General features: G+C 31.8%; 1 protein-coding gene and 1 long non-coding RNA gene across 3 annotated transcripts in view; both read left to right on the forward strand.

The window, feature by feature from the left end:
• rau (RA domain-containing protein rau) overlaps window positions 1–25753 on the forward strand; it is a 105627-nt gene that overhangs the window by 34308 nt on the left and 45566 nt on the right. The window lies entirely within an intron of this gene.
• Window positions 19583–23506, forward strand: LOC143203217 (uncharacterized). The gene is made up of 3 exons (XR_013007294.1): window positions 19583–19770; window positions 20921–22990; window positions 23030–23506. It is a non-coding gene; the product is annotated as an uncharacterized LOC143203217 (long non-coding RNA).

Genomic DNA, 25753 nt, shown 5'->3' on the forward strand with positions numbered 1-25753 from the left:
AATCCTTATAATTATTATATGATGCGTATATCTTCAACGCTATAAACAACTAATAATCAAAAGGATAAATATATTATAAATATCGTATGGAATAAAACTATACGTTAGAGCGTCTCCATGTAGATATACAAAATGTGATGAGATGTCTTGTGATTTTTCCTCCTCTCTCTAATATTCTCTTTGCTTGTCTTGTGTGTTCCATACTCTGTAAGTGTCGCCACCATCTCTGTTGTCTTCTTTCTATAGGAGTTTTTTCTGCTGCTTGTATCCTACTTTTGTCTCTAAATCTGAATTTGTTATATATAGCGAAGTACAATTTCATTGTGTTCCTAGTTCTGGCATTCAGTCTCCTGGCTTCCCTTACTTTCAATTTATATACCTAGATGCTTAAATGTGTTCTATTATTACATCTTCAATTAGGATTTTAGGGTTTCGGTGAATTCGGTGTTTACATTATGTGACCGTTATTTATTGGTAATATAAAAAATGAAGAAAATATAAAATAGATAACACGGAGGCAGCGGTGTTACCTGGTGACGAGGCTTGGGCAATCGATGGTGGCACGTCTAAACCAAACGATGATCGGGTACTGAATGATCGAAATACCCTTCAATAACATCCCAGATAAACGTCTCGGGGTTGCCGCCAGCTATTCGTTATCGGGTTCTAGTTGGCGCTGCTGGCACCCCGCCCGTATTTAACATCTGGGATTATATGTCTGGGTACTTTGTAGACCGTTATTCCACGATGTAAAATTCGACATGCCCCAAGGTCGCTACAGGATATGTATTTATTAATTCTTGTTCTTCCATCAACATAACTTTCATTTTGCTTTAATTCAATATCGTTCCATATTGTCATCTGTTTATGACCATGTATGATTTCTGGAGTGCCAGTTTCCCTATGAATTTACTTATTTCTGACAAACCATGGAGCGTTTAAGATTCTCCTGAGGAGCTTATTTTGAAAAACTTGAAGCCGTTTAACCTGGTTGGGTGTAACAAACTTGAAGTAGACATTAGATCCGTAGAAGATACAGATACGGACCGAATTAACATCTTGTAAAATAAGCATTTGATGGAGATGAAAAGTCTGCTAGAAGGGCAGATCAGAGAAGATCGCAGGTTTGCTATCCCCGAACCTTTCTGGATTGCTTTCTGGATTTGGAAATGCCAACCGAACCGTCGGTCGAAGTGTCACCTAGGTACGTGATGTTATCCAGCCATTGAATTATTGCGGTGTCGATTTTAAGTTGCGAGGCGCGCAGTGCGTAACGCTTTTTATGAAAAATGATGGCCTGGGTTTTCAGGGGGTTGATTTGCAACCTCCAGAATTTGAACCACTTGACGGCATGATCGAGCTTTTGTAAACGTTCATGAATTGTAACTTCGAACCTGGCGACCGTGAAGAAAGCAGTGTCGTCAGTGTAAAACGCGACGTCAATGTGCTCTTTTTTCGGCAGAATTGAAATAAGGCCGGGGCTAGCGGGGAACCTTGAGGTATGCCAGCATCGATTTGTTTTCGACTGGAAAGTGTTTTCCTGATCCTGGCCTGGAAAGATCTGTCCGATAGGTAGGACTTGATGAGAGCGGTTAGGTCTTCTGGGAGGCCTAACCGCACGCATTTTGCGATCAAACCGTCGCGTAATCTAAGCTCCAAGCTTTTTACGTCGGTCAAGAGCGTGATGGATATGTATTTTTTCTGCAAATACATAAACCACCTATATGAAGCTACAGATCAGGTACACAAAATAAAAGGTTTGTTAATTATTTCGGCACTTGTGTTAAAACCAATCCTAAAATATTACATTACCGGTTCATAATCTATTTTGAATATCTGAGCTAGAGTTTTCCAATTTATTTTAGGATTTCCCCTTCAAGCGTGTATCGTTATTTATTTCATATTATCAAATAACTATTTTAACCCACATTATTTGTTATAACACTCAGCGATTTAATGACGTCAAGCCTGAAATACTAACCATATATTGTGGTTGCTGATTGTTAGCCTTAGAACAACTGCGGCTTTGTGACAATGACTGTAATCTCGAACAATTTGATAATTATTTTTCAGTTTTTTTCAAGTTTATTTCCAGCCCTCAAACCTCAAAACTCGTATACGTGATATTATTCAAGTAGTCGGAAAGTAAATTTGAAATAATCGCCGGTCAGAAATCAGTTCTACCGAGCTAACAAACAATTGACATTCCGATTAATTAGTTACATATCTATTTGTCGCACCTATTTCATAAAAAAATACCGAAGTGCGACAATGTAGTGTCTTAGTCGTCGTGCTTGGAATAGAATTTGCTACCGCGAACTATCGCTACGTCATTTTATTGATGATTCATAGCCGGGTACGCTGAAAGCAAACTAAAATATCAATTCGGTAGTTCTTAAGCAAGAATTTTTGCATATATGAAAACGATTTATATTCGACTAAAGAGAATAATTATTTATTACAGTATTGCGGTTTATTTAAGGCATTATTAATTTAAATAAATGTTTCAATTAATGTATTTATTTATTAATGTTTTAAAAACTCACCATTCAACTCATAAATCTCTGATCTCTCTCTCTCTCTCTCTCTCTCTCTCTCTCTCTATATATATATATATATATATATATATATATATATATATATATATATATATATATATATATATATATCCGAATTATATATTTCTTAATAGCAATTAAAATTAAGGGATTTCTTATGTCAGAATGCGGCAATGGTTCATTACTAGACCCTTGAATCATTTATGTGCAGATGATGAACAAAATAAAATGGACACCTGACATATACACAATATTTATTTGTTAATAGGCTAATGAGCAACCATTTGCTTTTAAAACAGCTTCATTTCTTCGCGGAATAGTTGTTCGTATAGTGTCTGGATAGTTTTCAACAGTGTCAAATGTTGGCCCTTTCTTGTACTAAAACATCCGCTAATTACTTGAGTTCCATGTTGGAAATGGAAATATTCTGTTCACTCTCTGTTCTAAAACTACCCATAATGTTTCAATTGTGTTTAAATTTGGCGATTGTGATGGCCAGGGAAACCTCCTCAAACCAAAACTGGCCCTTTTACGTTTTGTGTACGAGCGCATTATCATCTTTGAATATGGCAGCGTTTGACAGCAATATGGTAGTCATAGGCATAGAGGATGTCTAGATGTTCAATCGCTGTAATCCGGACAGTGATGTAAATGAGAGGATCATTTGAATACCACGATATTGCCACTCAAATCATAACAGAAAGGGGACCTTGACTGTAGGAAGCAGGCAGTCCAGATCGTAAAGTTACAATACCGTTTTCTATATATAAAACCAGCCGTTTGTAGTAGTACATTTCTCCAATTAACAAGTATCCAGGTATAATTATCGTTGCACCATATCTTTCGCAGTTTAACTTTCGCACCCCTTTCATAACGGTTGAGTTTGTGGAGTTCCCTCCGCACTCTTGTTGTCGAAACAATATTACTCAAATGAATGGTGAGTCCTGCTGCACTTTTTTTTATCACTTTCATTACAATCGTTTTTTAAGTTCATCGGTCTCTGTTAGTTAATTGTGGTTTTCACCCACTATACCTCTTCGCCTATGCTTTACCATGTTTTTTATGCTGTCATTACCGTGGATTGAAATGTTAAACAATCATTCAAATATCACACATTCCAGCAATAACTTGTTTGTCTATCCCTTGTATATGGTTGGTTTTTTGGACAGCCCAAAAGTACAAAGTACTGAAATAAATATATCATAATTTCTTATAAAAATTAGTGTTTTCCTAAGCTAACAGGTCAAATAAAAAGTCCCATGCCTACCATAATAAAACACATATTTTTGGCAAAATTGGTACTTCCTTTTTCAATGTAGTCAATAAGAATAGTCCCATGCGCATCTCAAAATACAGATGTCATAACCTTGCCATTCAACTGTTGCCTTTTTCCACGCTTTGAGGGTTCATCGTGTACAGTCTGCTCGAATGACTGTCAATTGGACGTCGGAGTGAAATGATGGAGCCATGTTTCATCCATTGTCACAAATCGACGCAAAAACTAGGGTTTATTACGCTTGATCATCTTCAAACACTTCTCCGAATCATCAACTTATTGTTTGTGGTCAAAAGTGAGCTCCTTCGGCTCCTACTTTGCACAGAACTTTCTCATACCCAAATATTCGTGAATGATATAATGTAGACGTTCAGTTGGTATCTTTAGAGTGTCTGCCATTTTATTCAATTTCAATTTACGGTCATTCGAAATGATTTTGTGGATTTTTTAAATGCTTTCCTCGGTAACAACCTCTTTTGAGCGTCCACTGTGTTCGCCGTCTTCGGTGCTCATTTCACCACGTCTAAACTTAGCATACCTATTCTTGATGGTTGATTTTCCTGGGACAGTATCCAGAAACTCGGCCTCAAGTTTTTGCTTCAACTCTATTTTTTCCCATCACAAAGCAATATTTTATCAACACGCCAAATTAATTTTTATCCATTTTTTACACAATAACAAGAGTTGCTTCACTCAAAATGCCATAATTCACAAACTAATGATCCGACAGCTGTCAAATTTGTCACGCCCCTTTTGAGGGTCAGATCTAACTAAAAACTTATAGATTTAGTTCTAGTGGCGCCATCTATGTGTCAAGCCGGTGACTTTCAATTGGCCTGTTAAAATGGACACTAAGTAATTTATTATATATATTTTTAATCAATCTTATTTTAGTTTCATTTTTCTTGTAGTTAAATATGGTCTTATGGCGTTATATATAAAAGAAGAATATAGTTATCACTTCACGCAGCTTTTTTCACTGAATTTCAATATCCACCCGCTTTGGATGAAAAGTCCTATTTATTAACCATATTTATAAAAGTAAAAGTATTGAATAGTACCATGATAATACTAAATAAAGGTTTAAAATAAAAACAATTGCGTTTATGTTTATAATTTCCCCCAGACATAGTAAATTTTCTATTCTAATTTCAAGGTTAAAAATAAATAATTGGCTGTTGTGCATGAACTTGATATAGCAATAGATTCAGTTGTTATTCGCAAATATCTAAACAATGAACGCAACAAGACCATAAATGTTTGTGTAACGCAAATACAACAATTATGGAATTTGATTACGTAAAAATATTGAGAAACTCTTAACATCTGGTATCGTTATTGATCATTCATGAATTAAATCATAACGTTTTTAAGAAACAATAGTTTGTTTTAATTGAAATTAAAATAATATATTGTTAACGATATTGTAAACTGACTTTTTGGAAGAAAAATATCGCTGTCGACCGATGAAAAAAGATTTTTTTGACACAAGATGTTTTATTAATTTTAAAATTTAGTCCAGAATTTTTCCGATTTTTATATTCTTTCCAAATAATAGGTTTACTCAATAACATCAAAATAGACGTTCGTTTTAGCGATGATCTCTTCATGTGACCCAATATTTTATCACTCAGTCATTGCTTCAAGTTTCTTATCTTGGTGGAACAATTTTTTTTCTTAGCCAAATAGCTTTAGGCGTTCCAAATAACTTCGCAGATAGCTTTTTCATATCAAAATATTTATGTAAAATGTTTTATACCTGCTCAGTTGAGAAGTCTACAGTATCAGCTATCTCACATACTACTTTCATTGTCCGATAGTCCAATATAATTCCATGTATTTTAGCTACTACCACAACGAAGCCCACTAAACCACTTCTTAACCACTGAAATAGATGGTGCAGAGTCCCCAGGCCTTTATTTCGGTGCTTTTTTCCGCAAAAAATGAGGGCGACAGTTATGCATTACAGTTACTGACTTACTGACACCCTCCTTCAAAAACCCTAGGCTTTTAATATCGAAGTTTGGTATTTTTACAGCTATCGATACTTGTTTAAAAAATATCGATTTTATACTTCACTACAATAAACTTAGAAAATCTTCAGTATCTTTAAAAGTAATATTTCAAAAATGGACATACAATAAGGTATATATAAATACAATTAAGGATACAATAACATCATCTATAGATCCCGTCGATATTTTTATTTCAATTATCTTAGACAATTTCAAGGTCTCGATATCGAACGGAAACAATAGATGACTTATTTGAAGGCGTTTAGATATAGGATGGAAGACGATGCACATTTATTTTTAAACATGATTCCACGTAAGTTCATCCGCTGGAATTCCGGGTCACATGATGCTAATGTTTCCCTTTTACTTTGTAGCTAAATAAAATAATTGATATTGATTCAAATATTAATTACTTTAAATAGATACGTTTACTATTTTTCGATTTTTTTTGGGACAACATAACCAATGAGTAGTGGATTCCAAGAAAATATTAACATTATTAAGCTATTGGTCAACTTCATCATAAATGATTTCTAATAGGTGACCTTACCAGTTAATGTGAATTTATCATACATATTATATCTTATAAGTAGTGATTAGTCATTTTGGATAGGAACAAAACTATTTATGGCTTAATCGAAAATAATAAATGTTGCCAATTCATACATTTCAGTTTTGAAAGAAAAGGAACAGTCATTTGATGTGAGGAAGATCATCTGAAAACCATACATGACAAAATATACAAATGGCTCTAAATGTTTAACATGAAAACCCTCGTCTTTATATCAAATCATAAGTAATTAATACTTCGAAGTCACCTTACTGGAATGTTATAAAGTATTCGATCCTGATATTCCCAGTCTCAGAATATCGGTTATTTTCTGATGCCAGAAAGTTCGGGATTAAATTTGCCATTCATCTGATATTTTATGTCTTTGCTTAGAACTGTAGAAAAAGTACAAGTGGCAGTCACTGGGGTAAAAATGTAAAAAAACACTCAACAATAGACCAGGTCCACAGAATAATAGATGTTATTGAAAAAGCCTACGAAAGTCAAAAAGTATGCTCAGCTATATTCTTAGATGTAGCATAAGCCTTCGACAAGGTTTGGCATGAAGGCCTTGTTCATAAACTACAGAAAATGCTACCAAAACAACACAGAACTGTTAAAATCATACATTACAACCTGAATGTTTAGAGTCACGCAAGAAGAAGCTTACTCTAAAATAAAAGAAGCTAAAGCAGGTGTACCACAAGGAAGTGTACTGGGACCAATGATTTATCTACTTTACACTTGTGATATACCACAAATGGAAAATATCCCGATGGCTATATTTGCAGATGATACTGTGATTATAGCTGTCGGAGACAATAGTGAAGAAGCCTCACGAAAATTACAACAGGCAAGTGACAATATAAATAATTGAACACAAGCTTGGAAAATAAGAATTAATGAAAGTGTACCTGTACATGTACAGTTCACCTATAAACAGACCGTACAAGCACCAATAACATTAAATAACACTCCATATAGCAACAACGCTAAATATCTTGGAATGAATCTCGATGTAAAACTTCGCGGGAAGGAACATATAAAGAAGAAAAGAAAAGAACTGGAATTGAAATATAGGAAAATGTACTGGCTAATTGGAAGAAAATCATAATTATCAGTACATAATAAATTGCTGGTATATAAGCAAATATTGAAACCTATATGGACATACGGAGTTCGATTATGGGGATGTTCTGCAAAGAGTAACATAAATAAAACAAATTTTTTCAGAACAAAGTCCTGAGAGGTATTGTGGGTGCACCCAAATACTATAGGACTGATTACCTACATCGAGACCTTAAAACAAAATTATATTAATTGAGGAATGCCAAATTCATCAGAAAAATCCATCGGTATCTTCATCTCAATGGTAGGGTTAAACGAAAAAATGTTAGACAAAAAACTGCGCAGATCTTACTCAAAATTAAATAATTGTACTGGTTATTCGAAACATACTCTCAACCTTGTGACATATTTGCAAAAATTAAAGTGAAGTTAGTGAAAGAATTTTATTAAATCACCTCAATGTAGAAGTAATAGAGCTTTTTCATGTTGTGGTTATTATTTTCAAAATATTATGCTTTACGAATGATGACATTCTTAAAAAAAAAGCTGTTTTGACAAAAGGTTAAATAAAAATATGTGATTTTTGTATAGTATTCTGCCTTTTCTATACAATTTTTTTTATATCTAGACTAAACAGATACAGTATGTAGACACAAATCTAAATTATAACCTGCGATTCCGAGATTATCTACTGACAATCCCAAAAACTCGGACTTGGCCAGATATCAAGCAATAACCAAATCAATCAATATATATTATTTCGAATATTATCCAAGTTTTTCGCTGCAGGGCCCACCTGTTGATTTGAGGACGATTTCGTTGAGCAGCAATAACTTTTCTAATTATCGACATTATATACGTTTAATACAAATTTGCATCGGGCCATAACGTAGGATGTTGAGACTCGTGTTCAAAAACGATTTCCTCTTCCTATTTCAATGTTGTTTATACCCTTTTTTAGTAATTGAAGTGTACCAAACCTTTTCCGGTCGCTTTGTACTACTGTTTTGTTTAGGTCCATTATCTCAACTCGTTTAACAGTTACACTGCACATTGGATTAAATATTATTCACACATAAAAAGCAGGAAAACATCACCATATGTAGTTATAAATGATCAAAGTACTTTATATTGAATAATTCGGTTGAATTTTTTATGTAATTTGAACCCAAGCAGACTAACACAATATATAGAGAATTGTAAAATTAATTTAAATTATCTATTAGCAAATTGTCTAGTTTTATAGTAGTATAGTTTTATATTTATATACTTTAGAGTAGTATAGTATAGTTTTTATATTATTATATCCTATTAGATCAATATTGTTTCTTTATATCACAAGCATTTTTATTTACTTAAATCAAATATCTTCACTCCCTTCAGCTTTTTGTTGAATTGTCATTAAATGATATCTGATTGTTTTAATAATGTACAGGTTAATATTTTAAATACACTGTAAGTCATTAACAATATATTGAGTACCTTGTCCTAAAATATCAGAATAATCAGTTATTCTCTTACATCAACATCTCGATAAGTTGATATGAAAATTTGTTCCTATAGTAGTATAACTGGGCTAAAATAGTAAAACTCTTGAATTTTTACAACAAGTGATTGCCTGTTTTTATTGTTAGAACCTTGAATAAGACTGATTATTAATCGTAATTAATTCTTAATGAATCATTTAATGAAAGTTAACGAAACCGTAAAAAATATTGTCCATCATCCAATGATTGGTTTTTTTATATAGTTCATTTCTTAAATAGAAGTAGTAATGTATAGTGTTTTTAAAATAATTACTAAAGCATCAGTAAAATCAATTATAACAATTTATGTAAATTTTTTGTAAGTTTCGTCAAGGATTAGGAATAGGAATTGTTTTAGGCCAGGATAAAATTATTAGAACCAAAACAATTACTTGCTACTTACCTACAGGCATCTTACCATCATAAACTACACAATAATAGCTCATTAAATGTTCAAATAAATTTTGAAATTACGATAATGGTATTTTAATTACAGTTAAGCCAATATTATCTCTTAAATCCTATCTAATTACCTAATTAAGTTATAGACTTCATTAGAAATAATTTTAATAAAATACTATAAGACATATGAAACTATTAAATAGTAAATTCCTAAATAATCAGTATTATAATTATGCATAAACAATAATACATAATATAAATACCAAATTATTTGGTTTAAATTATTATTAATTAATAATCGAAATGAACGTATAGTATATTCAATGTTATTTTGTACATACGTCATCTAAAGTTGTGACGTCAAAACGTCGCAATGTTGCCGCATCAACTCTGAGTTTCGATTCAGTTTGGTTTTGGCATACATAAAAATTCTAATCTAATTAAAATAATTGAAATTTTTTTTTATTAAATATAATTTATTTTAACATTATAGTACATCTATAAACTACAGTTAATTATACAGTCGTAATAGTTTATAGGTTAGAGTTATAGCCTCTTATAACAATTGCTTTCAAGAATTTTTTTAGACTAGGGTCATTTATATATGACTCTAAATTGTTTGAGTATTGATCACGGAGAAGTATTTTAATCTTATGCTTTATCTAAAAATGAGCAACATCTAAAAGTATTACAGAACATACTTTATGATGATCCGGAATAGGATGTTTTTCCTCAATGATTAGTTTTAACTTTTTCGGTAGAAGGTTTTGAAATAATGTGGAAATTAATTGTATAATAAATAATTTTTACGCTATTTCTTTAAGACTGTCATTTGAGTATGTCAATTTTTTTCTCTATTTTTATTGCAAATATATTGCTGCAACTAATACGCACATCCCCTATGTCAAACGTGTGTAATTTGCAGCTTCCCGTGCCCGTTTCCACGCATGGTCACGGCGGTTTCACATCTTCCTGTATCGTCACCCCATGTGTGTTATCGAATTATTTGTAACGTGGGAGAGTACTATAGTACCGCTTCCCTTCCATCGCTTGCCTCTCTCGCGCCTATTGTTCCACATGGGGACAGGTGATTTGTCTATAGGAAGTAGGAAATCCATAGGTGAAACCTACCTGCTAAAATACCTAATTATTGTACGAACCGTGGCATATGGTATCAGAAGATTTAGGAGATACGCAATCTGATTTTAGGATTTTCATTGTTATTTTATAATATAACCTGATCGAATTTTATGAAGAAATCTAAAAAATATCGATTATTAATATTTATTACTTACTACAAGCTATACATTTATTATTTAGGCTTATAAATTAGTTGTAAAGGAGATTTTTATTTAAAACTTTAATTTGAAATATCAGTACAATATATTTTATTCAAAATTTTGTTTGTATTGGCAATTTACGGATTCAATTTCGAAAGTCAGCCTTTTGGCATCTTCGTAAGAAATAAAACTGTGCTCAGAAAGGTCACAACTCATGTCGAAACCAGTAGTAATCAGAAAGAGCAAGGTCTTGAGAATCCACCTCACCAGTGGTTCTATTTTTTCCTTCCCATTTTAATATTTTCAAATATGTTCTTACCAGTTTTGGAACATGTGATCAAGCGTTGTCGTGCTGAAGAACGTTGATGTATCTTTGCTCGTATTTTGGCCGTTTTTCAGTTTCATTAGTTTCATAGTTTGGAGCTATGGATATTCAACGAAATTTATGAGCTACATCTTTATAAATAAGTAGATACACACATGGAGAATAAAAATCAACTAGAATAAATCAATACATATTGAATTCATCTAATAAATATGAGAAATATAAGAGAAAAGAACTCGAATTAAAATTAAAAAAACTGTGTTGGTTATTTGAGGAAAATCTGAATTATCCAGATATAATAACTTACTGCTGTAATTAACAAATACTAAAATCTATAGAGACCTATGGAATTCAGTTATGGGGATGTTTTGGGAGAATTATAATGATATCAACATAATACAAGTATTTCAGAATAAAGTCCAGAGAATTATTATGAAAGCGCTTAGATACTATAAAAATAGAATATAGATTCGCAACAAGATAACAAAAGTAGTGCTGCAACTCTTGGATACTCATGTATAATAAAGAACCAATCGTGTGATCTTGTGTAGTTGTGTAGTGAAATGTACTAAGTAATAAAACCACTGAAAAGTGTTACTAACTTTTATTTTATTAGACTAAGTAAGAGCCAATGGATCTTCTTAGATAAGTGCCTATTTTTAAGCCGCTGTAAGGACAAATTGTAGGTTAGACTGATAATGACTAATATTCATATATTAAATTTTAAAAAATCTTCATTTTGGTTAAAGTTTTATAACGTAATATGTATTAATAGATCGATACTAGATTAAAAAATGTGATAATAAATTTTCCTATGTGGAAAAATAACAGTTATGAACAACGAACGGCCTCAACGTTAAGAACGGAGATGACGTGAATAAACAATGAACGTCGTACAGATCAATAACATTCGAGAACTATTACATAAATTGAACATTACCCCCGACATCCTGTAATTCATAACACATAATTAATCGAATCATCACCATACGAATACTAAAAATCCCATGAAGGAAACGTACTCTGATAGAGGAGCTCTTCATGGAATAATCGATGAGATTTGTTTTGGAATTTTTCGAAATTGTTAAAGTTATTCACACATTTATTATAGAATCAATCAATAACAAGTTGCCATTAGAACCAAAAATATATCATCTAAAGTATTGGTACATCAATTCTAGAAAAAACTAAATTCATTTGGACGTAATAGGAGTCTATTCTAAATTATCTTTAAAATGACTAATTGATATTATTGGTTTAGAATCTCCTTGACGCTAACATTATTTTGAAGACCATAAACAAACCAAAAAATATTAACCAAATCTGACGGGCTAGAATCATTCATTCCAAGGAAACCCAAATCAATAAATCAAAATTCGGCTAACAGAGTTATTGTTTAGAATTTTAAAATAAGTAAATAAAATCAACAACAAAACTTAAATAACAAAAATCGAAATAAAAAAAATATTTAGAAAAGCGATAATAAATAGCGAATTAAATGAATAAATAAATATTTGACTTCTTTTAACACTTAATAAGCTTCTGCATTTTGTTAAAATATGGGAGACTGACATTGGTTCTTCACAATTGGGATACAGAGGTATCTGAGTTCGATTCATGAGAAAGAATGGGTAAATTGGCAGTGATCATCAGCCTGTTTAATTATATTTGTAAATATCTCTTAAAAAAGAGAGTCCTTCTTAATAAGCCTAAATTTGTTTTCCTCCAGCAGGTTCTGCTACATCAGACTATCTATCTTACCGTCTACAAATGGGGAAATATTTTTTTAATATAATCTATTTATAGTTTTTTGACAATTTCTAATAGCATCTTCGGCAAAGTTATCAGCCAATTTGTTTCCCCTTGTGGCTAAGGATCCATCAGGATTTTTATGATATTTAAGTCAGATAAATAGGATCTGGTTTAGTCATAGACAACTAATAAACCATTACTTATATTGAATTAACGAATTCAGTTTGTATCAAACGTCTACTTATCTTATATATCTAACTATACTTATCTACAAACTAAGCATTTGTTTTAGTTTTGACTGTATTTAATTGAAATTGTATTCCTTGCAACCGTCTTTTAAAACTAAAAAAATATATATTCAATAACCATTCGATCTGTGTAATATTGGCTGACTCTATTAAAGGGTTTTAACATTTTTCGGATAACTGGAGCTGAAGCTCTCAGTGCTTTTCATCTCCTTCTATCCAGTATATGAAGTAGTCAGCTGACACTATAACATCGATATATATATCGATGCAAAAACTCTTTTTTAATTTTGAACTTTAAACAGAATCCATTATCTCTCTGAATCATCAGCTCGCTACATTTTCTGGTCACTTGTTGGCAAATGCGCCACCCATTTCAAGAAAAAAGTGTCTCATACTAAAATGTTCGCATAACATATGACTAAGTCGTGTTTGCAAGATTTCCTCCATCTGAAATTTATTATTTTCAAAATGTTTGTCGATTCTGAAGTAAATATTTCAGTTGTGTCATCCAGAACTATGGTCAATTATGCTTCAACTAGGCATACTAATGAGCAAAAGTAAAGTTTTCTGACCACAGATAGCCAAAAAAATTAGACAATATACAATGTATTCAATATATACAACATTATACACTATCATTTGAAAACAATAAAGTAATTTGAAATAAAAACGACAAATAGGCAATGTGGCAGGATTGAAGTAGGTATGAAGTTTGACTGCAATAACCAAATCTAAATTTAGCTAAATTTATTTAATACAAATTAAAAATATATATAGTACATTTTTCATCCATTTCATTCGCTTCTCTCTCTCGATCTCTGATCAAACGGTCATCTCGATGGGCAACTTTTCTCACTTTTCTATCAAGTTCATTCATTCTATAGGAGAGAGCTATTCATTCCATTCTTATTCATTTTCATTTAGACCCATTTCTTTATTTAAATATTTCTTCGTTTCGACTTTGGTCGAATTATTTAAAAAGCATCCTTAAGCCATCACTCTACCACCACCATGCTTAACAATCGGGACAGTGCACGCTTTTGAAGCCCGTTAGCTTTTGATTCAACACACTAAAACACATCTTTTAGATCCCAAAATCTGAAACTTGTACCTATCCGTCCAAAGGATATATTTACTAAATTCGTCAAATTTAAGAAATCCTGTGACCAAAAAACATTTTTTTCGGTCAAGCAGTTTTTTTTTTTCAAAATAATAGACAATTAATAAGAAACTGGCAATTTAGTTGATTATTGTTATAAACAAAGTAGTGCATTTATTACAGTATTTTTATGTCAACTAAAAACAGGGTTTCTAGCCTCCTAAATACAACCCTGTTCAACCAGACACTAAGTCAATATTACCCAGACATACTAACGCCGGAGTACTGTATAAAGAATTGTAAGAAATCAGGTGTATCCAAAATATTTTAGACTTTGTCTATATCACGTGTGCATCAAGTCATATCATTTTGCACATATAAACTAATAAACTGCAATATATAACACTGCTCGTTACTCTTCATACTAACTATGAGTTAAGAAATACGAACACGTCACAGAAACATTTTACTAGCTCTATTTATATTTTCAAAAAAGGAAATAGATCTCGTTGACGCTATCTACACTGGAGACCCTGACATCAACTAGCAGAAGATTCGATTACTGTAACATTATCCCTAGAAGTCCCGGTTGATCGTATTTTTCTTCAAAATCATACTAATGGAATATTGAAGGTTTATTGAGTTCTTTTTAGCTGTGTTCATTTTCCACTTCTCACTCAAAAATTAGGATTTAAGTAGGTATCAATAAACCATCGGGTATTATATTTATTAACAGTCCTATTTTTATAAGAGGAATCGAGCAAAAATAACGGTCATGTAAATATTTTGTGGGCTTTTAACAATCTATAGGCACAGCAAAAGTTATGGATCGTTTTTATCTTTCATACATTTTCGTAATAATTTCCATAATATAGCTTGCGTAATTATAACATAAGTGTTAAGCCTATGACTTATCCTGGTCTCCTACCAGATTATTAGTATTTTGAAACTTAACAGCTGTGCGAATATCGAAAAATATATTTCACAACTGAAAATGTATGAGTATCAAAAATATAAATCAAAAGCATAAAAGGTTACTTGCGCCTCTAAATCTTCTCTAGATCTAATCAAACAAATAATCTTGCTGTAGCTAATCTCTGTATATATAAATAATAAAAAAAGAGATTTTTTACTCTACTTGATACTTAAATCTGATCTGAATAATGTATGCTTTGTAATAATGATTTAGTTTAGAATGCATAATTTATGTGTATTTACCCAATCAGATGATTTCAAATCAACACAAAATAATTAGAATTCAATTTTAGTCACATTTGACACAATTTATTGAAAAGCCCGACCCAAAGAAAATGCTCGAAGGCCGTGGTAGATCTTAAATGTTTATAACACATTGAACTCATTTGAACAAAAATACTCCATCCTCTATAAAAACGGAGAAATAATGTTGGCTTTACTCAAAACAAGTTTAAAGATGATTTATACAAAGCTAAAATCGAACAAACCGTTCAGTTACGAACTATTTCAATTGTTGGAATGTTGAATCTTGATGTCGCCACTCAGTGTTGAAAGAAAAACAGTAGTTATACGAATAAACTAAAGACAAAGGCATTTTATAACTTGATGTTGATCCCATGTTATTGAATGTCTCTAGTACAGTGAATGAAACGTTGCACATCAGACATTGATTATTTCTAAGAAGCTATTTCAATAAAAAAAACACAAGCGACAACAGTTGACTTATCTGGCGGGTAAAGAGACAAAAACGATTTGAACTAGTTCACCTTTTTAACTTAAGTGTGAAAACTATACTGTCTTAACTTATGTGGGGACTCTTAGGAAGAACAATATGAAGGAAACATTACTAAATAGTTATAGTTAATAATTAGTTTTAATATGTATGCCATGGGCTTTTTAAATAAAAACATTTATTACATAAACAAAATAATGAGAGCAATTAAAACAATCAAAAGAAATGAGTTGCGCAAATATCCTGCTTCCTTTGGTATAAACAAATAAATTAGAATTTCAAGCTTGATGCCATATTAAATCTTATACCAATTAAACCATGTGATATATCAAATAGATTTACTATTACGGACACACCTTCACTATTTCCTACAAACCAACAATTCATCTAGCCCACACTCGTCTTAACCTAGATTGTGGTTCAATGAAAGCAGCAATATTTTCAATAAATCGCCGATGTTTATTTACACCACCAGCGACTTTTAACGAAAAATAATTATCTGTATGTCGTATTCATTCGAAACGTGATGCGAGTGGGAAGAACTCGTAAAGTTCCCCCACCCGTTTTAGTTCCTGTGTGTGTGTGTCTGTCGTGTGTAAGCGTTTGCTCATACATACTGACATTGACAAAAATATTTACCGGAATACATGATTATCTTTGTCGCTTTTCTTAAAATTGTTCAGTTCTTAACATCGTTACGACAATTAAGCTACAGATAATACACCATTTGATTTTAAAACAGCCACATTTCTTAACCGAATAGATTCATAAAATGTTTGAAGAGTTTCCAACGAGATATTGACCAATTATTGTACCAAAATATCCACCGATTGCTTCAGTGATATAATCCCGGATGTTGAACACGGGCGGGGTGCCAGCAGCGCCAACTAGAACCCGACAACGAATAGCTGGCGGCAACCCCGAGACGTTTATCTGGTATGTTATTGAAGGGTATCGGTCATTCAGTGCTCAACCCTCGTTTGGTTTAGACGTGCCACCTTCGACTGCCCAAGCCTCGTCTCCAGGAAACTCCGCTGCCATCCGTTTTATTATTTGTATTTTTCAAATTTTTTTATATTGCCAATAAATAACGGTCACATAATGTAAACACCACTGTTTCATTTCGTTTTACCTCCATTCACCGAGCCACATCATTTACCCTAAAATATAAGCTAATATGATGAAAAATTAATTTGATGACATTGTTATTTTCACATATTACATCAACAACAAAGAACCTTCAAACTAGCCTAAATAAAATTGTTTAAAAATGTGACGAATCAAGGCTAATGAAATAAAATCCGTCCATATGGTGTTCATATTATGTAAAGAAATACCCACCCACCTGTAACTATCAACAACGACCAACATCTGAAAACATAGGACCGGGGCCAATAACATGGAAGGAACATATATGCATCAAACACAAAAGCACCTTAGCATATAAGTTACCGTTGGTCCCTATGATTGTGTTACTGAATGTTATATTCAAACTTAAATAAGACATAAGATGTAACTCAATATTTAACAAATATTTTAAGATAAATCAGAATTAAATTTTTCGGATAAGTTCTCGATACAGTGCATAATGTACATAGTTATGTTATCTCCAAATAACATCATTTAATTACATGATAACATTAAACCTACACATACCTACACAATATATTGTTTCAGATATTATAAGTATTAGCTGCTGGCCACTATTCTGATTTTTTCAGTTTTAAAAGTTCTCAATATAATATATGGGCTCAAGAATCCCGGGTCTAACACATAGATAGCGCTAGTTTTATTGCATTCAAGTGGACGTCCAAATGAGGTGGTAACACCAGAGAACATCAAAAAAATTAATTGAATGTTTTGACTGATCGAAAAGTGAAGTTTTATGAGTTAGTTGACATTGCAATGCTATCAAAAGAACGTGTTGGTTTTATATCGCATGAGCAATTAACTATGAGAAAGCTCTGTTTTAAGTGGGTTCCGAGTTTGCTCACTGTTGACCAAGAACAAGAACGTGTTGATGATTCTAAGCAGCGTTTGGCCATGTTTAAACGTAACCAACCGGAATTTTTACCTCGACATGTGACAATGGATAAAACTTCACTCCGGAATCAAAACAATCGTTATAGTGAACAGCAACTGGTGATACGCTTATTTTGAGGCAAAAGATAAATCGTTCTACAAAAGTGGTATTGAAATGTTAGAGCTGTGGATTGTGCTCTTGATGGAGATTACGTTAATGGATAAAGCCAATTCTTTCCAAAAAAGACGCGTTATCTTTTATTACGCAGGGAACTTTTCAGCCCATGTGTTATATCAATCAAAATATTTCCCATAATCCTTACCAATATTTTCCCATTTTGTGGTAACATGATGATATCGTGTCGATAGCATTTCTTCAGCATTTTAAAACCAAGTACCAAGCGAGATACTCTATCGAGCTAACGAAACATTCGAACTGCAACGGTGTATCCATCACAACTTCTGTAACATGTGGCCGAACTTTTTCATGCAATAGAATCACTTAGCATCTGGTACTCACTATTACTGATATTTTATGCAACATTACTAGACTTCTGCAATAACAGTTTCATTCAGTTTTAGCAATTTGTAATACACTACACCTTGCTAATCACTCTAGATGTACAACAAGACATCCTGCCTTTTCATTGCTAATCACAGTATCTCCCCAAAGTATCTTTTTGTTTGCTTGGGAGGTAAGAAACTGTAGTTATGATAGGTTGCTGAAAAGTTCTTTATATTCTACTTCGCATTTTCACCAATAAATATCGCTGATCAAAATACACGCAGAATAATTTTTGTATAAACAATATATTTCATAATAGGCACGGTACGTTTTGATATGCTACACCGAATTGTTGACCAATTAGACTGCGTTTACTCAATAGTTTATATAAATATTTATAAATTGAAGAAACTGTAATATAGTTGATAAATATTTTTTCGACGAACGCAGACGTTTTAATCAATTTCCTATGAAAATTATTCACGCAACAGAACTGTTACATAAAAATTTAATTAAAATTCAATTTTAGCTACATTTCTGATTCTGCATGGCGTGCCCAATACGACGAAACGGTAAAGGCTAAAGGCTAGATCGTAATTCTATATCTTTGCTTATTGGAAAACCACTCCTGTCATATCATAAAGTTCTTTGAAATCGTTTATCGCTAACATAGAAGCGAAATAACGTTGCATATCGCGTATTGACCACCAAAATATCATTAGTTTGTCGTCTACTTTATTGAAAACAAATTACTTCTTAATAGTTAATGATATTTTCTTGTAATACGGATATCATAAAGTTTTTTGCGGCTTTCGCCTTTTGACCGAACTGTCTCAATCAGTTTACAAACATCATGTTAGACAAGAAACAGACCATGCCACACAAAAATTAAAAAAACTATACTGTTTAGTAGAATCTAAGATCAAAGAGATTAGTTTACCGGTTAACTATAAAGCTTATTCGGACTTATAGGATACAAATATGTGACTAGTAAGATATCACTGTCAAAAAGTTCTTTGATTAATTACCAATTCTTATCGCTATGTAATCAACGAAGAAATGTATCATGACCTCGAAATCAAAAAGCGCTATGAAGTACTCCAAGATTTCACGTTAAAACATGAAATAAGGCTACTAAGTAATATCAGCGTGGAAGCTATGCAGCTACTGGACAACGCACAAGGCAACCAAACCACACGAAATTGTATAATGAATAATTGTTACCCTTAACTTTAGCTTAAGTAGTCAAATTTAAATTTAATTTACGAAACACGTACTGATGTATTTATTCCGTCCTCTTGTTGCTTGAATGTTCATACAAATACAACAAAACAATAATAATAAATTATTCTATAAATTGAGATTGTAAGATGTAATTTTACAAAATTGGTTTACTGTCTCGTCCAAATGGAAAACTGTTTTCTTATCTAATAGCAGTTTCCTAGACATATCTCAGGCTTTTGACAAAGTATGGCATACGGGCTTGCAGGTTAAACTAAAGAAACTTCTCCCTCATCCGGACTATCAGCTACTAAAATCGTATCTCACTGACAGACATTTTATTGTAAATCAAGGCGATGAACATACCGAATTAAATCCCATATATTCAGGAGTGCCGCAAGGTAGTGTACTGGGTCCAGTACTGTATCTTCTGTATACGGCTGATCTGCCCACCACAAAAATAACTACTGTGGCAACATATGCAGACGATACAGCAATCCTAGCATCCCATGAAGATCCAGTCACAGCATCAATAATCCTGCAAACCCACCTGGAGCAAATACAATTATGGTTGAAGTCATGGCGCATTAAAGCCAATGAATCAAAATCCACGCATATAACGTTTACCCTGCGTAGAAGAACATGTCCACCAGTAAATATCAATCATCGTCAACTCCCCCAAGCAGAGCATGTTAAATATCTTGGTATGCATTTAGATCGACGCCTAACCTGGAAGAAGCACATACTCTCTAAAGGGAAACAACTAGGACTAAAATTATATCAAATGTATTGGCTCATTGGGCGCAAATCCAAGTTATCATTAGATAACAAGGTATTGCTGTATGAGTCTATACTCAAGCCCATTTGGACATATGGAATTCAACTATAGGGTACCGCTAGAAAATCTAATATATCCATCATTCAACGGTTCCAAAATAAGGTGTTGCGTGTCATTGTTGATGCTCCGTACTATATTTCAAATAAAGTGATACAACGCGATATTCCTCTAGAACCTATAACCAGTGTAATCCAACGTGTTTGTGTGAAGTACTTCGAAAGAGTGTCAGTGCATCCCAATGTACTCGCTAATCAGCTAAATATGCGACGTGATAGTGAAGTGCGTAGACTAAAACGTTTAACGCCACCTGATCTGATTACTGGACATATGTAGAGTTTAGAATAAGCATTAGAATAAGACTAATTAATTAAGATAATATTTTATACAGAAGATTGCTTAATGAAGTGATTTTCTACATGCCATATATATATATATATATATATATATATAATATAAACAGAAGAAATACTTATTGCCAATAGAGCAGATTGTGGACTCACGAAGAGTAATAAAAAAAAATCTAATAGCAGTATTTAATCAATACACAAAATTCGTATTTCAATATTTAATATTACATCAATATTCATAATGCAACAGTTTCTGACTTTACAATCATTTTCATTGCTTATATAACTTATACATCTAATCTAATATTAATATTAACTTACCGATTAATAAAACCAGGATATCAAAGATAATTAAAATGTTGATTATTGTACGAATGCCCTATGGAAATGAACAAATTACATTAGTTTCTAATAATAAAGTAAAGCGTTCAAAACTTGGACATATAAATTGAGGAATTAAATTTAACCTAATAATCCATAAACAGTTATAAAGCTTACGTAATGCGAAGAATTTTTGAACGACAGTAACTTCCTTCGCTGCAGGCAAGGTAAAATTAAGTCTACCGCCATACAACGTTCAGCAACTACTACGAGGGTTTTCCCATTTCTTATTCCTAGAAATTGAACCGTAGGAAAATCGAACGCGAGAATTGATTAAAACTGGTAATTTGTTGGTGTGGAATAAATTAAAATTCGTTGGAAAGTCTTCGGGTTTCGATCTAATTACTAAAACAAATACCAAGAAAAAGGAATTGTTGACCACATAATGAATGTGGAATGCGAAGAAATATGTTCCAAATATATAGTTATATTATAAAATTAAAGAAATAAATGAATAACTTGTTTTATCATATTCTACATTAGATTGTTCTGTTATACCTGTAGAAGCAAGACAAGTGCATTTAATTAGATTACTTTTTGTCTCTTAGCCTAAGATCCAAATGGATGCCAAATGGATTTTTTGACGAATTGGGCATCCGTCAAGTGATAAAATTAATTTTTTATCTTGTCGCCACAAATCTATAACTTGCAGATCAATATTAGTGTCTATGTCGACTGAAAAATTCCAGGAGTTATTATTATGCACCATTGTTAACTGATATGACATCATATGATTTTTGGATAGTAATAACCTTCAGAAATTACATAATAAGTAATAGTCAAGTAATAGATCGTCTTTAGATAAGTGCATTTAATTAGATTACTTAAGCTACACCTAAAAATAACACTATATAATTTACTACGAGTGTTCTGGTTTGCATTGTCTAGTAGCTGTTTTGCTTCAACGTCACAAAGATTCAGTAACACTATTTTATGTTATAAAGTCAAATCTTAGATAACTTCGTAGATCCAGTTGATTTCGAGACCTTCATGCAGTCCTTCGTAATATAAGCATAATTAATCAAAGAACTTTGTTTTGGTAATGTTTAATAACTAATCAGTTTGATATCATAGTGCAACTGCATACTTGATCGTTGCTTATAGACCAATATCTTTGATTTTATCTCAAGTTTAAGAATATCTTCCGAGTTACCAACACAGTTTTTTGATCTTAAGTCTGACCTTCTCTACTTTTTGTCTCTTAGCCGAACACCCAAATGGATGCCAAGATTTTTTGACGAATTATGCATCCGTCAAATTATAAAATTAATTTTTTATCTTGTCGCCACAAATCTATAACTTGCAAATCAATATTAGCGAGTATGTAAAAAATCTGCTCCTTTGGGAAATATTAAGGATTGTCTCGGATTATCCTGCACTCTCTTGTTTACTGCTGCGATGTCAATGGAACATTTTAATGAGATGTTTATTTTTCATGTGATTTGTCCATAATAATCCTTAACCCTAACCACCTGTTAAACAGAAATCAGAAAAAATCTTAGTAATAACGAAAAATTCTTTTTTATTTACTATTATTCTTTATTATTTTTGATAATAGTAAACGCCTCCAATCTACTGCATATTATAATCTTAATAAATCTATTCTTCATTTAAGACATTAAATGGTGCATGTTTGACTTTTCTCACATAACTAAAATCAACCTATTAACTTTTTAATTTATTTTGGCGGTATTAAGTTTTTAAAAATATGGATTACTACTGCAATACTGGTTTATTGATCTATATAATTGCCAGACATGTAAAGAACCACATCTCTTTTAAATTTTTGTTTATAATAGGATTTTTATTTTCATTGTGTAATTATTTTCAAATGGAAGCAAAAAGTATTAATTAATTATATAATTAATTGTAATAATAAAGACAATGTTTATTCGTTAATTGTGTTAGTTAATATAAATATTGGTTGGTTTTGATTCTCCATTTAAAGTTGACTAGCAAAAACAGTAATAGAATACATTGGAAGGAAAACTCATCATCAGAACCACATGGACACCTAATCACTCAACCATTATTGAGGAACAAATGACCCAAACAAAAACAAGCACCCTGTATCTAGATTACGTATGTCTATTTGAAGTCGTTTCTTTAGAGAACTTTATCAATTGCTGACCAAACCCTCATATTAGTTTCCTAAAGATAAATCTTCTCAATAATGATTTCATATATATGAATATTGTTAAAAATAATACATTTTTTAGTAAAACATCGTTATTTCACTCTTTTTTAAAATGATTTACTGCAAATTACTTTGAAAAGTTCCCTTTTCAATAATTTTTTTCTAAACAAAAATATTGTGTTAATTTATTAATGGTAAGGATACAAATTCTCAGAATATCTCTTCAAAATTCATAGCAAAAAAAGAAATATTAGTCAAGAAATAATAATTTTGTATGGTTTAGTCATAATATATTTGTACCATAATATTGACTCATATATTGTGAGTAATGTGAATACAATTAACGTTATTTTTATTAATTATCTTTATAAATATAGTGGCTATAAAGTAAAATCTCTGGTGATATACAGACAAAGGACAATCTGATGTCCAATGTAAGACATAATGACAGTGATTTCATATCTTCTACCATATTGAGACAAACACTTTGTCATATCATTATTGTGATTCTATTAATTATTAAATATTTATGTCAATATTCTATAATTATAATGTATGATGCTGTAGTCTTTTGTTTTTTCAAATATAGACTTAGAGATCAGAAGCCCTAATTACTAATAAGTCATCTGACTGGAATAGTTATTCTTTGCCAAATTTTACACTCTTGTCTACAAAACATAATAAAACATCCATACCCTGTGCAGAATAAAAGCCAGCGACTATCAAAGCTAAAGTATATTGTTTGTTTTTTTTTCATGATTTACATCCAACCCTCGTAGAAGTGTCGTCCGGTCCCCTAGTAAAACTAGTTTCGAGCTTGAGCATATACGAAAGGAAACGAATTAATTCATCTTGGAGCTATTTTTGCCGCAAGCATTCTAATAAAATCCCAGCCGATCAATTAGTGGACAGCATATCGGACAATTAATTACCATCCTGCCCATTATACTGCAGTATTTATGTAAATCATTCTACAGTTTCATTTCACTTATGAGTTCATTTCGACGAATCATTTCATTATCCGAATCACAACATTATTCTTGTTGTGATAAAATGTTTAATAAATATTATATCTTGCGTAAGTAAGAGAACTAACATCGACTGAAAAATTCCAGGAGTTATTATTACACACCGTTGTTGACAGATTCATATGATTTTTGGATACTAATAACCTTCACAAATTACATAATGAGTAATGGTCAAGTAATAGATCGTCTTTGGACAAGTGCATTTAATTAGATTACTTTAGCTAAACCTAAAAATAACACTATACAATTTACTACGAGTGGTTTGGTTTGCATTGTCTAGTAGCTGTTTTGCTTCAACGTCACAAAGATTCAGTATCACTATTTTATGTTTTAAAGCCAAATCTTGGTTGAATTCGTAGATCCACTTGATTTCGATACCATCATGCAGTCCTTCGTTGGTTATATAAAGATAAGCATAATTAATCAAAGAACTTTGTATTAGCAATGTTTAATAACTAATCAGTTTGATATCATAGTGCAACTCCATATTTGCTCGTTGCTTGTAGACCAATATCTTTGATTTTATCTCAAGTTTGAGAATATCTTCCGAGTTATCAATACAGTTTTTTGATCTTGAGTCTGACCTTCTCTACTTTTTGTCTCTTAGCCGATATACAAATGGATGTCACGATTTTTTGACGAATTGGGCATCCCTTAAGTGATAAAATTATTTTTTATCTTGTCGCCACAAATCTATAACTTGCAGATCAATATTACACACCATTGTTGACAGATTCATATGATTTTTTGATAGTAATAACCTTCACTCATTACATAATATGTAATAGTCAAGTAATAGATCGTCTTTAGGCAATATTCAGCAACGACCATTTTATCGTAGATATTCTACAGTTTCAACAATTCAAGATACGAAATTTCGTGTAACAGTAATTTTAAAGCAAACTCTTGGTTCCAATTTACTCTTATTTTTAGAGTAAAAACAAATTGCGACTTTTCAGCTAATAATATGTAAGTGTAAATTAGTTATAGAAATAATCAATAATGTTTTACCTATATTTTAAAATAAGGGTACACATATCGGATACATATATCGATTTAAGCCTTCTCTTCAATAAAATGGTGAGTATAAGACGAAATTTACTTTAAGGCATAAGTAAAGATTTATAATATTAAAGTTCTTAATAATTAAACAATTTTAAAATATTACTTTTATTATAATTTTCAATGCGTTTATAATAATAACCTAATATAAGTTTATGATCTTATACATTTTTAAGATAATGAAGGAATTTTGTTATACAGTGACAAGTTATTCCGATAGAAAATATCGTATTTCTGCTACCTACTAACAAAGCAGTGTAAAAGCAGTAAAACAATATCACGTGGCTATTCTAATCACATGACAGATGACTCTAAATGTCAATTTAAACGAAAATTAAACGAAATTTAATAAAATTGACTCACTTCTCTCGCTTAAAATAAACTACAGTCTATTTAGATCTATTG

This window comes from Rhynchophorus ferrugineus, unplaced genomic scaffold, assembly GCF_030347505.1.
Source record: "Rhynchophorus ferrugineus isolate W39M unplaced genomic scaffold, kcgeb_rfMv2 rfM9, whole genome shotgun sequence".
In the NCBI taxonomy this organism is placed as follows: Eukaryota; Metazoa; Arthropoda; class Insecta; order Coleoptera; family Curculionidae; genus Rhynchophorus; species Rhynchophorus ferrugineus.